The sequence below is a fragment of the Pleurodeles waltl genome, chromosome 9, assembly GCF_031143425.1.
Source record: "Pleurodeles waltl isolate 20211129_DDA chromosome 9, aPleWal1.hap1.20221129, whole genome shotgun sequence".
In the NCBI taxonomy this organism is placed as follows: domain Eukaryota; kingdom Metazoa; phylum Chordata; class Amphibia; order Caudata; family Salamandridae; genus Pleurodeles; species Pleurodeles waltl.
In genome coordinates this window covers 492,436,148-492,449,729 of record NC_090448.1, presented here as the reverse complement: position 1 = coordinate 492,449,729, position 13,582 = coordinate 492,436,148, and positions in this window count along the sequence as shown.

Sequence of the window (13,582 nt, the reverse complement as noted above, 5' to 3'; positions counted from 1 at the left end):
GGCAATGTGAATAAAAAGTGTTTGGGGCAGGTCCTGAGAGGCAAGTGTGCTGCCAGGGCATTCACAACACCCACAGCCAGTCAAAGTGTAGTGTGGTAAGTGTTACGTATACTTTGCGCATTAGCTTCAGGCTTTAGGCCTTTGTGATCCTTGCCCTGAATGTACTTTTACGCATTTGCTCACATCTAAGAGCCTCTGAGCACTTTGCACTAAATGCTTTTTATTAGGCTTCCTATCAGTTATTTTTGCAAATAGCCAGTCCTACGGTGTTGTTTATTAGTCAAATCACACCGTTTTGTCTACTTCAGCACTGGAGTTCGCCAGAACATATTCACTCTGTGCCCCAGTCAAGGATACAGTCTGGTACATTGCCGATAGATGTGGTAGGGGTTAAGATTTGGCATTCCTGCATAGGGACACTTTGTCATCACGATGACATATTACTTATAAAATCACTTCCTTGTCCCAAGACACGCAAGAGGGAGTTTCCAAACAGAGAACCACAACTAGACGCGGCCTGCCTTGCTGCAGATGCAGAACCAGATCACAGGCCATTGCTCTGATATGAGGGATGATGTTTCCCCAGTGATTCAGACAGGCAAGCTCGAAGCTTAACATGCTGTGCTCTAAATAGAACAAGCAGAGGGATAGTAGAAACAGTTAGGCACCATGATAGCTTTGTACTAATGTTTTACTCTCCTGCTGACTATTTCAATTCTACCATGTTGTATTGTTTGGGTTATTGTGGCTCACACCTAAATATCTACAAGTCAGTTGTACAATGAAATCATCATATAAAACAAATACTGTCTTTGTCTTTTGTGTATGAGATCATACTGGAAAAGAGAGAATTGTTTTGGATCTGAGTGACCACGACTTCCCTGAGAAGTTCCAAAGATGTCATGCGCTCGGATGTCTAATCATTCCTTTGCCGTGGGAGACATGAGGCACTGCTAGTTAGCCAGAGCAAAAAGAAAGAATCAGGGTGACAGAGTTAATTACAAGTGGGTCAGACTTAGTCCCCCACACCATTAGCTATCCTGCTGCCTAGAAAGCCAGTAATCTCATGTAGGATAATGAGAGCCCACCCAACAAAATGTCTCTCCATAAGAATTGTTAAACACGGAGGGACGAGTAGGACAAAAAGATGGCTACTCCTAAATTGTTACAAAGCAACACCTAGAGGCAATTAGGCAGACAAGTCTGATAGCTCTATATCATACATGTGACACACAGGTGGGCCATAGGCCTACAACAATGCCCATATGAAGGACAGCAGATACCAAGACTAAAACAGAGCACAAAGTTAAGGCATCCAAAGGCTTGTATCTTATTGCAAAATTGTCACAACACAGACACACTAATTGTACCCTGTTTCATTGCAGAGGAACATGGATCTCCTGCCGATATGCCTGTCCCTGATTTCCCTGATGACATGGATGACGAGCCCATAAACATTCCACAGGAGACCATCCAAATGGTCCTTGAAAGCCTCCAAACCCCACCTTCAGTCACAAGGAGGAGCAGAGAAGAAGCAGCCACCACAGTAGAACCACCCGCCACCCCAATAGTAAGATCTGCCAGCTCCAACACAGCTGAGGACTCTGACGACACTGGCACCAGCTTCGAAAGAACCGTCGTTGGGGTACAGCGGGAGCTGGCCAAGGAGGTGCGGGTGGGGATGCAAACTATGGCAGCCAGCCTTGAGGGGGTGCGTTCGTGCATGATGTCTTCTGCTGATCAGGCAGCTGCTATGCAAGCCCGAACATCTTTCTTGCAGGAACTTGCAAAAACACAGAAGGAAATCAGCACAGCTGTCATCCAGTTGACACAACACCTACAACTGCTATCCAGTCAACGTGTGCACGAATGCAACATTGAACCCCTCAGGGCCGACCTGGCTGCCTACCATCGTGATGTGGCTGCCATTCTCAAAAACCAGCAGACCCTCCTTGTGGAAGTACTGCCCTTAAGAACTCCACAGGGAGCAGCCCCTGGGATGTCTGCCTCCACGTCTTCTAACACTGAGGTGTGTGTTGCCCCTTCACAACCAACAACAACAAGGACAAACCAGGCAACACACACATCAGAAGAAGAAGACATGGAACAGATAACATTCTCACGGAAGAGTACCCGGAAGCACTAGTCCCTGCACCATGGCCTACTTTGACCAAGGTCCTACGTTTTGTCAAATGCCAGTCTCACTACAACTACACTCAATGACTGTTCTGCAATCCACTGTATGACTTGTCCCCATTGCCAGTGAATGTCTCTCTTCTACTATTTGCCAATTCCTGTCCCTCTGCACTGTCTGTGACATCACTCCAGCATGTCAGGAGCATCATCCACACCCCTTCTGTAGGATCACCATGTAAGAATGCACCAGAACGGACCCAGCAAACATGGACAATGGACATTTTGCACTACAGCACCTATAAATAAAAAGCACTTGCACACCTATTATGTCTCTGTGTTATTTCACACTTCAACTGTGCAGTACATAACTCCAGAGTACCTGTGTGGCAACCATGTAGATTGTCAATACTACTGTCCTGACATCATGTAGTCTGAAACATCTGTGCAGTGGCCAGGATTGCATCATAGCCTTACCATACTGAGGAGAATAAATGATGAAGGGACTAACCACACACAATCATGCTGTGTTGGACAGAATGATGCACCATCTATAGCTATTCTAGTCAACTAATGGTGGCTGAGAAATGTAGGCACCATGCCTTACTAAAACATTAAATTATGCTGCAAAATGTAAGGAAACATTACCAAATTACACTGCATCAATCACCCTTTCTGAGTATACTTCCATGAAGGAAAGTCATGCTGAATGAGTACACACATGATGTAGGTCAGCAATGAAAGCAACAAGACAAGAGTGTGAACAACTCCTCATCTACAAAGATCTCCCTGAACTTCACACTGCAGTCCGATCTATTAATTTACCCACAATAACAAGTCTGGAAGCACAGTTTGTGAAGTAGGATACATACTCACCAACACAAAACCTTGGTGATCAATGCAAACTATCAGTAGAAAATAGGAAAGAGGAGAGAGGGGAGGGGTAAAAGTTCAACAGGGCAAAAGTCCTAGAGGTTCGCCCTCCGTAGGGTCCGCCTGATGGAGCTGACCCTTTTTTTAATATAGGCCACATCCTGGCTCAGGTTGTCCACCTTATTGACCAGCTTGTCCAATTTTCTACTCAATGCCAGGAATGCGGCTGGGTCTACAGGAGGGTCTGATGTAGTTTGTGTGCCGGCCGAGGTTAAGCTTGTGCCAGGAGTTGACTGCCCACTGGAGTGTCCTTGTTGTAGAACACGGCTGGGTCCAGGTTTTGAGGATGAGCCAGGGTCTACTGTTCCCGACGTTGCTGGGGCCACTTGGGGAGACCTGGTGGATGTGGTGTTGGTGGCTGTTGTGGGCAATGTAGGCCGACCCTGTGGTGAGGCCCACCATGCCCCGGAGGCCCGATCCGATTGATATTTGCGGGCCATCCTCCGGTACCCAGACTGCACCTGCAGGATGTGCCTGTATCGCATGGCACGCCTCTCAAATTGGTTTCTATCTGCGGCACTCATGTTTGCAGCTGTGAAGAGAAAAGGCAAATATTTTCCTTTGGAATTGCATTGTGTGGAATAGCACAATGGGTTATTTGTACATTACTAGTAATGTATTTGTTGCAGCAATTGTCACAACATAGTTCACTTAAAGGCTCAGAGGAAGTACATGTGAAGCCTGCATACATAAGGGCATCTCACACCTAGCATATCCATGTCTCTACATGATGGATGACATCACCCTAAACTACTCATCCAAATTATGCCTAAGGCATCTGACATTATGGCTGCACCTCTTCCGCATACTGACTTCACTACATATGTCACTCTATGTGATAACTATCACAATCCTCACTCAATGCCATTTGTAATTTGTTGTGTGCTAATATTGAACCCATGGCCCATAACCGAATGTGGACACTAGGGGCCAGATGTAGGAATATGGAAAATTGCAACTTGCAATTTGCTATGCAGAACGGTGTCTCCGACACCGTCTGCGAGTCGCTATGGGGTCGCTAAGACCCACCTCATTAACATCAATGAGGTGGGTCCCAATTAGCGCCCCCTTAGCGACTATGGGCACTCACGGGGATGGAGGCCTGCTGGGAACAGCAGACCTCCATGGCCGTGACTGCTTTTAAATAAAGCTGGTTATTTTTTCCCAAGTGTAGCCCGTTTACCTGAAAGGAAAACGAGCTGCACTTAGAAAAAAAACCAAAATCTTTAGGCCCGTATTTATACTTTTTGAGCGCCGCATTTGCGCCGCTTTTTGACGCAAATGCAATGCAAACTTACAAAATCCAATTGTATTTTGTTAGTTTGCACTGCTTTTGCGTCAAAAAGTGGCGCAAACGCGGCGCTGAAAAAGTATGAATACGGGCCTTAGTTTTGGACTATTTCAGGGCAGGTAGTGGTCCCTTGGACCACTGGCTGTATTTAATAATTTTTTTAGGTCCACTCACAAAGGGGAAGGGTTCCTATGGGGACCCCTTTCAGTTAGCAAGTGGGTTACCATCCACTTCAAGTGGATGGTAACTGCGAGTCCCTTTGCGACCACGTACTCGGTTGCAAATGGAATTGCATACCACTGCGAGTCGCAAATAGGACGGGAACACCCCTTCCTATTTGCGAGTCGGATATGCATTTTGTAAGTATGTTCAGAATCACAAAATCCATTTCTGCCTAGCAAACAGACGTTTGCGACTCACAAAGAGCAATTTATGCCATTTGCAACTTGGAAACTGTTTGCTACATCTGGCCCTAGGTTCTAAATAAAGTTGCTAAAGGACACAAGTATGTGTAATATACTGGTTGCTACAGTCCTAGGTACCCTGTTTCCCATTAACATGGCAGTCTTTGAGGGTGGGGTGGGAAGAACAACCAACAATCCCATGTTCAATGCACACCCAGGAGTGTATAGAAAGGTCAACAAGTATGTGCCTTCACACCCAACACCTATGAAGGGCTAGCAACACGTTGGAGTCAGCCAAACATTGTCACATCCAAGGCCCACACATGTCAAAATGCTCTGACTTAGGCCAACATCACATACTATCAGTGAGGCATGTTTTACAACACACACAGAGGAACTAGAACACCCATTATCATGAGTCGACAGAACACCTAGGCCATTGCACTCTAGTCACACACACTTCTAGTTCAACTAGTGGAAATACATGCCCCCGGAAGATCCAACCTACAGTGTACACAGAGCATCCTCAACTAGGAAGATGCACATTTCATCAAAGCCATTTGCCAAAGCTATCTGGGAGAATGTCAGTCTGATATGCAGACTCAGTTCAAGCCAAGTCCCAGAGCAAGTCTTACATTAACCAGTGTATTCCACATGACTCATCCCATTCCCCATTGCGGCCCAACTGGAATGACCTACAGCCCCTAAATCTGAGAGATGGCTAAGTATTGGTTTACAGAAACAGAAGTGATATTTGAAATCCCACTAAAGCAACAATGCCAATGAACGGCCAGCGCATCAAATCATGAATTCTGTTGAACACACAGTAGTCCATCATGCATCACTAGCAAGCAATAAATATAGTACTCAGGCCACACTCACTGTAGGTATCGGGCTCCTCAAAATGTGCCACCTCTCCCACGGTGTACGGTGCTGGTCCACCTGTAAAGCATGAAAGGAAGAATATACTCAGACTCGGTGCACTGACAAATAATTGCAGTTACTATGACACTGTGTGAATATGACATGGTAATGATACACTTTCCCACATGCTCATACTGCATGGATGCATTTTTATTCAACATTAACATTGGATGAGTCTCCTGCTACAGTTACACACCCTACTACACACATGCAGTGGCCAGGACAGTCAGGTGTTGTCAAAGATACCCCTCCATTAGTATGCCCAAACAATAATGGCTTGCATACATCTCATCATGTGCATGCCAGAGAGACATCTAAAAGCTGGTTACTTGAGGACTGCATGACCCCTCACAATCAAACAGGCTAGGTGGACATTTTCAACACACAGCAACCAGACACACATGTGACATATGTGTGGACAACATAGCTAACTTCATGTGATGTGAAGGCACCACACATTTATAGCATCATCATGGGTTTCCAATTTTCTGTCTAGCTATGGCGTCAACATATGTAGGTATGTTGTTTCTACATGACTTTCTCACTGGCCTACCTGTAGAGTTCAAATAGAGGCATTAACGTGTCGCTTGTCTGACACAAATGCAACACTACATTACATACAGCTACAGGCATCTGGTATGTGTTGAAAACATGAGCCATCTGACTGCTAGCATTGGTCTTCCTACACATTGTGGAACAAATACACATTAGGGCCCATATTTATACTTTAGTAGCGCCGCATTTGCATCATTTCTTGACGCAGAGACGGCGCAAACTAGCAAAATACAACTCTCTTTCGTAAGTTGGTGCAGTTTTTGCGTGAAAATGCAGTGCAAAATCGGGGCTAAAATGTATAAATATGGGCCTAGGTTTCCCTAGCATTACACACATTCAGCTACTTATCTAGCAGATTGGGTAACAATCATCACATGTCCCCACACAGATTTCTATTATTCCCATGTAATTGATTTGTACTCACCAACATGGCCACCAATCCTGATTCCCAGGTGGTCCAGCAGGTCCTGCTCCCTGGATATGAGATCAGCCCAGTGGTGCTTTAATTGATGCTCATTCCGAATGCTCCCGTACACCCGGACCAGGTGATGGCGCACCTTCCCCCACCGGACTTTACGTCCCCTGTATCACACGGCCCCCAGCCTCCAGCATGAGTGGGAGGAAATGGCAAACGAGCCAAATGAATCCCCCCAATTCATCCTCACCCATCCTGGCAAGCCGAGGCCTACCTGACATATTAACTGACTTAAATGAGAAAAATGAGATAAACAAGTAAAAGTGGGAAATGGGGAAAGGTAGAGTAGTGAAGGAAAATGAAAAATTAAGAAAAATAGCCCAACTAACCCCAAAGTTAAACTACCCAGAACAGACACCCACAGACAATACAGACAAAAACAGGATTGTACAAAACTAGACTAACAGACTGAGACAATATTAGGCAACAAGACTAGGATCACAAAAAGACAAAATACAAGGTACACAGGACACAAAAGCAGTTAAACACAGGAGAACACCTTTCACACAACCACACAGTCTAGATAAATCTGAGACTGCAAAGTGAAAGTGAAAGTTAACTCCCAGTACAGATTTAGTAAACAGGATATCCTATTACATCACTTCCTGCATAAAATGGCCGCCGTTTTTATGTTCCCGTTATGCGTCATATTTTCACGCATACACAATGTGCGTCATATTTTTTGACGCATAACATTGCACAGAATGCAGAGTAAAAAAATATGATATGAAAAATAATAAATTCATAAGGTACATGACATGTCCAACATATTGTCCATGTTGCGTCATATTTCCCACACATACAGCCTGGGCGTCATATTATTTCCACGTACAGTAGTGCACAGAATGCAGAGTCAAAAAATATGATATGAAAAATAATAAATTCATAAGGTACATGACATGTCCAACATATTGTCCATGTTGCGTCAAATTTCCCACGCATACAGCCTGGGCGTCATATTTTTTCCACGTACAGTAGTGCACAGAATGCAGAGTCAAAAAATATGATATGAAAAATAATAAATTCATAAGGTACATGACATGTCCAACATATTGTCCATGTTGCGTCAAATTTCCCACGCATACAGCCTGGGTGTCATATTTTTTCCACGTACAGTAGTGCACAGAATGCTGAGTCAAAAAATATGATATGAAAAATAATAAATTCATAAGGTACATGACATGTCCAACATATTGTCCATGTTGCGTCAAATTTCCCACGCATACAGCCTGGGCATCATATTTTTTCCACGTACAGAAGTGCACAGAATGCAGAGTCAAAAAATATGATATGAAAAATAATAAATTCATAAGGTACATGACATGTCCAACATAATGTCCATGTTGCGTAAAATTTCCCACGCATACAGCATGGGCGTCATATTTTTTCCACGTACAGTAGTGCACAGAATGCTGAGTCAAAAAATATGATATGAAAAATAATAAATTCATAAGGTACATGACATGTCCAACATATTGTCCATGTTGCGTCAAATTTCCCACGCATACAGCCTGGGCGTCATATTTTTTCCACGTACAGTAGTGCACAGAATGCTGAGTCAAAAAATATGATATGAAAAATAATAAATTCATAAGGTACATGACATGTCCAACATATTGTCCATGTTGCGTCCAATTTCCCACGCATACTGCCTGGGCATCATATTTTTTCAACGTACAGTAGTGCACAGGATGCAGAGTCAAAAATTATGATCTGAAAATTATTATTTCATGGCAAAATATGAGAAACATTTATGAAAATTTCTATTTGACTCTGCATTCTGTGCACTCCTGTACGTGAACAAATTATGACGCCCATGCTGTATGCGTGGAAATTTGAGGCATTTTTAAATTTTGTCTTCATTTTTATAAGTTGGGGAAGGAAATTTGTCATGGCCAAACGGTGCTATGTGATACACATTTGTGGTTAGCTATGACACATGTCCCTTATTGGATGTATAGAAGGCATTCACACTGTAATATTTATGATACCTTAAAAAATGTGTTAACCATATTTGTACACATATTTTGGGTAATTGCTGATGGCTATTTTGAAATGATGGATGGGATACCATGATGTATTCCTTCTCAAAAATGTGTCCACAATTATGATGGTAATGCTTTTATCTATAGTCCAAACAGGGAGTGCAATAGTCACTTACAGTTTTTATGGGGCTAACAATGTCCTATTATGATTTTGTGTTTCTGATTTTTGTTTTACTTTTGACATGTAGGCCACATATGTGCCTTATGCATGTTTTTAGTTCACAAGTACATGATTCTTGTATATTTGGGGGGCGGTAGAGGTGGACTTAGGCCCCCAGCACCCTAGGGTTTGCCCATCCAGCTTTGCGAATGTATCCATGGCTTTTATTTATTCTGTTATGCAAAACCTGCAGCAGCAGGCTAATGTAAGGCCATAGGGTATGAATCACTGTTAACCATTCATTCATCTCATTTGCCCATTTGACGTTTGCACTATTGATTATTTGGAGCAATCTGGCATACCATTTTGCACTGACTATGTTTGCAAAATCTCAGCGTTCCTCATGTGCTGATGACAACTAGATTTTTGATGTATGTGGCCCTTTATGCATTACCTGGTTTAGTGGCATGTTACATTCTTCCTGCTAGGTTCAAACTGGGACACTACTGTGATGGGCTGCATTCAAATATTTGGTTGCTTGGATGGCATATGTTTATATGTGTGTGCGAATGTGGATCCACTATCACCTGTCTGGGTGTATGTTGTCACTGTAACTTCAAGGTCTCCTCATGAGTTAGTGGCAGCTAATGCTGTTCCAATTGGGTATTGTTTATATCAAAAATTGAGAGAACCCATTGAGGACATGGTCACGTACACATGGATGGTCCCACCCTGTCTCTGAACACGTGTGATGAGACTTTCAAATGATCAAAATTTTTGGGCTGGGTGAGAGACTGTCTCAGGTGTCTGGATCAGGCATGTGTAATTGCCACATTTTTACTCCTGTTGGCCTCTGTGGATGGTAATGTATCATGTAACATCCTACCCTCTGTGAATACATTTGTGATGTTTTTTTTTGGTGTGATGATTGTTGTAGCATTATTGCTCAATGAGACGACATTCTTCTTCAGCAATTTCAAACTAAAGGTGGGCAGAAATGAATAGGCCAAAGCATGATGTGGTGTTTGTTATCTGTGTTTATTTACAATTGTGCAATAAGTGTTGTTATAAGAAATTATGAGAAAAAATTATTGACAAGCTGTTGGCGCCTACGCACTCCTGCTGCCGTGTTAGGTTGTTCCCCCTCCTGTTGCAGGCCAGCATCCTCCTCTTCATCATCCTCAGGCATGTCTGGGTCTGGTTCAAGGAGGGGAATGTTCCTTTTTACACAAATATTGTGCAATATGGCACAAGTGAGTATGATCTTACAGACCATCTCTGGGGAATAGAGTAGGCTACCGCCAGTTATGTCAAGGCAGCAGAACCTTGACTTTAGGATCCCAAAGGTCCGCTCAACAATGCTGTGTGTCCTCTTATGGGCGTCATTGTATGCCCGCTCTGCAGCAGTATTTGGGTTCCCAAATGGTGTCATAAGCCAAGGCTGGATGCCATACCCCTGATCAGCTGAAAGAGAAACACAGAATGGGATCAATTAGATGTAGGAGGCACTGTTGTACAGACCTTTGATGGCAGTAGTTGTCTTGTGTTGTCTGTGACTCTTTTGTGTACTAATGTGACAACCTATAGTTGTTGAAGTAAACTTTTGCATTGAGTTTTTTCCTTGGCTGAGCAAGTGTTTGTTGGCTAACCGTTTGTCAGCAGTATGTATTTGGTTTTTCAGTACTGTGTGCCCTCCCTAGCAGTGTGACTTGTCATACAGGTGTCCGTGTGTCTTCACTGGGGGTGAGATGATAGTTCCATGCCGAGATAAAACATGAAAGTGTAGTTAACACGTTCATGTGAAAGTACCCTGGACATCCCATCCCTTAAAAGTTAGGCAATGTATTAGTGTACAGGTTATTGTGAGACTTCAAATTTGCAAGGTGACATTTAGGCAACCACACTCATTAATGTCTTCACATTAAGCTGTAGAGTAAATTCCAATGTGTGACAGGTTCAATGGTGACTTCAGAAACATGGCTAGTGATGTGAGGACCTCAGTGTGTTCCTGGCTAGGTGTTGCTATTGTGGTGTATGTGTTGTTTGTCCTAGAGGGTTGCTGTGCAGTGTGTATATAAGTTGGATTTTTGTCCTTACCAACAAGTAGTCCATTGCCATACCGTCCATCCTGGAAGTGTTGGTTGATGGTGCTGTGACGGAAGATGAATGCGTCATGTACACTCCCAGGATATTTAGCCACAATGTTGCTGATCAATCCTTGGTGATCGACTATGGCCTGCACGTTGATTGAATGTGTGTGCTTCCTGTTGCGGTAGAGGTGTTCACTCGCAGAAAGTGGCACAAGGCGTATGTGTGTGCAGTCGATTGCACCAAGGACGTGTGGGAAGCCACTGATGGCGTAGAACCCCTGTTTTGTTTCCTGCTGCTTCTGCAGTGTGTTAGGGAAGCAGATGTGGACGGGTGCAGGCGAATGATGGCATCCAGTACTTTTGGCAGGAATGCAGAGAATGATGGTTGTGATTTTCCACCAACCAGGGCACCAGTTGTCTGAAACGAGCCACTTGCCAGCAGGTGAAGTAAGGCAAGCAGCTTTGTTTCTGTTGGTATGGTGTGGGGTGTCACCAAAGTGGGGGCCAACTGCTGTTCAATATTTCTCAGCAGCTGCTGAATGGCCTGCCAGTTCAACCGGTACCTCTGGATGATGTTGTGTTCCCTGAGGCCATGCAGGGTTGTTCTTGGGTGGAATATCCTCTCCTGCCTTCTGCGCTGCCTTTGGGGTCCCTGCTGTTGTTGTTGTAGCTGCTGTTGTTGCTGCAGGGCTCTGCGTCGACGTGCACGCTGAATGAAAATCACCTCCATGTCTCCCTGTTGCTGCTCTGCTGCTCTGCTGCTCTGTTGTTTGTTCTGTGTGTTCTGATTAAATACAGGTGTGTTTGCCCCATTTTAACGTCTGCCCTGACCCAGGCGTTAAATTTTGACGCTAATCGGGCTTTGCGTCATTTTTTTGCGCCGCCTCCCGGCCGAGAGTCATTTTTGCCCGGAAGCATAAATACGGCGCACGGCTGTGTGCGTTGTTTTTTGGACGGGAACGCCTACCCTGCATGTCATTAACACAGGGCGGGTTGCCGCATCCAGAAAATGACGCACATTGCGGAATTTTCCCTTGCGCCGGCTCGGGCGTCAGAGTTTAAATATGGGGCAACGTTTGTGCTGATTGTGAGTCAAAATTTTTGACGCACATTCGGCGCAAACGGAGTATAAATATGCCCCTTAGTCCTCTCGGAACCATACCTTGATCAAAGTAATTCTGCAACGATGTGGCTTCCCACCATTTAGACATTTCCTGTTTACACAGTTTTTCCAACTTATATAGTAGTGTATGTAAATCACTATTACTTCCCATATCATTCACAAGTAATTTTCTTCTCATAGCAGTTTTAGCAAAAAGTGCCTGGGCAGCCATTTTTCTCTCATTATCGATGTTATCATCCATATTGTTGACTGTAGTATAAATCCAACTATACAAAAAACAAAGAACTATATCACTAGAATACTATATTCCAATGCCAACTGCATGAAATATACAAAATATACAAGATTGCGAGAACCCCTGGGTGAAATGCCCAGTTCCCCTTGCCGTTACTCGTCAGGTAAAAGAATATATCTTCTTATTTATTGTAATTATTCTCTTTTACCATCTTTAAAATCTATTTATATCATTCTAAACAATGCCTTATTTGTATAAGAAAAGACCCGTGAAAAGTTCAACTTAAGATGGTCAACAATCCTACATCCATGGGAAATTGCACCAAATTGACAATACGTAAAGGTTACGCTGGTCACAACTCTTTACTAGCATGTAACGTACAAAATGAATGTGGCATTTGATATCCGAGTCACAGTTGTATTCATCCACAGAAAAAGCATGAGCAGTACCACATGCACTGAAAATCTTCCAAAGCAGCCAGTTGTCCGTAATGTCTCTCCAGGTTGCCCGATCCCGAGCAAGGGCCCAATTCAACAACACTATAAACTATTGAAAAAGAAAGTGGATACACCGTCTCACCGTTCTTTACTTTTTACAAGTACTCTCAGAGTTCAACAGATAGTGAAGTCTCTAGCGTTGAAATTACCAGCAAACCGGCCACTTTTTTAGACAAATATCGCCTGTTATGGCAGACAGGTATCATACAAACAGAAAAGAGAGGGACAGAACTACAAAGGCAGACCAACAGGTCGAAGAGGAAGACGAGCCGGAATCAGAAAAGGAGAGAGAAAATTAGAAACCATAGTAAGAAGGGAGCAAAATTTGGAGCAAGGTGCAACAATAACAAGCGGCTCCATTGTAGCAATATAATGGATATTGAAACAATAAATAAAATGATTGTTAATTTATCAGATCACCAGTTAACTGAGGATGATAAGAAAACACTTTGTTTAGGTCTCTCTTTTTGCCCTACTGCACGATTTAATTATGCCGAAACCCCTATTGATCTGTTTAAGTTTATAAGAAAAATTGAAACTAAAAAAATGGTTCAAATTGAAAGGGAATGCTGGTATCAGTTTAGAACCATCTATGAGTCATGATATTGATGAACATGGCTTAGCTGTCAGTGATGTTGATACCTTGGTAACCCTTCATGAGTTAGAACAGGAACAGAACATACAGAGTAAAGAAAATAACTTATATCAGACTTTAGATGAATTGGGTGTTGTATATGATCATGCAATCTCGTCTGGCTTCAAACCTAAGTCGACATT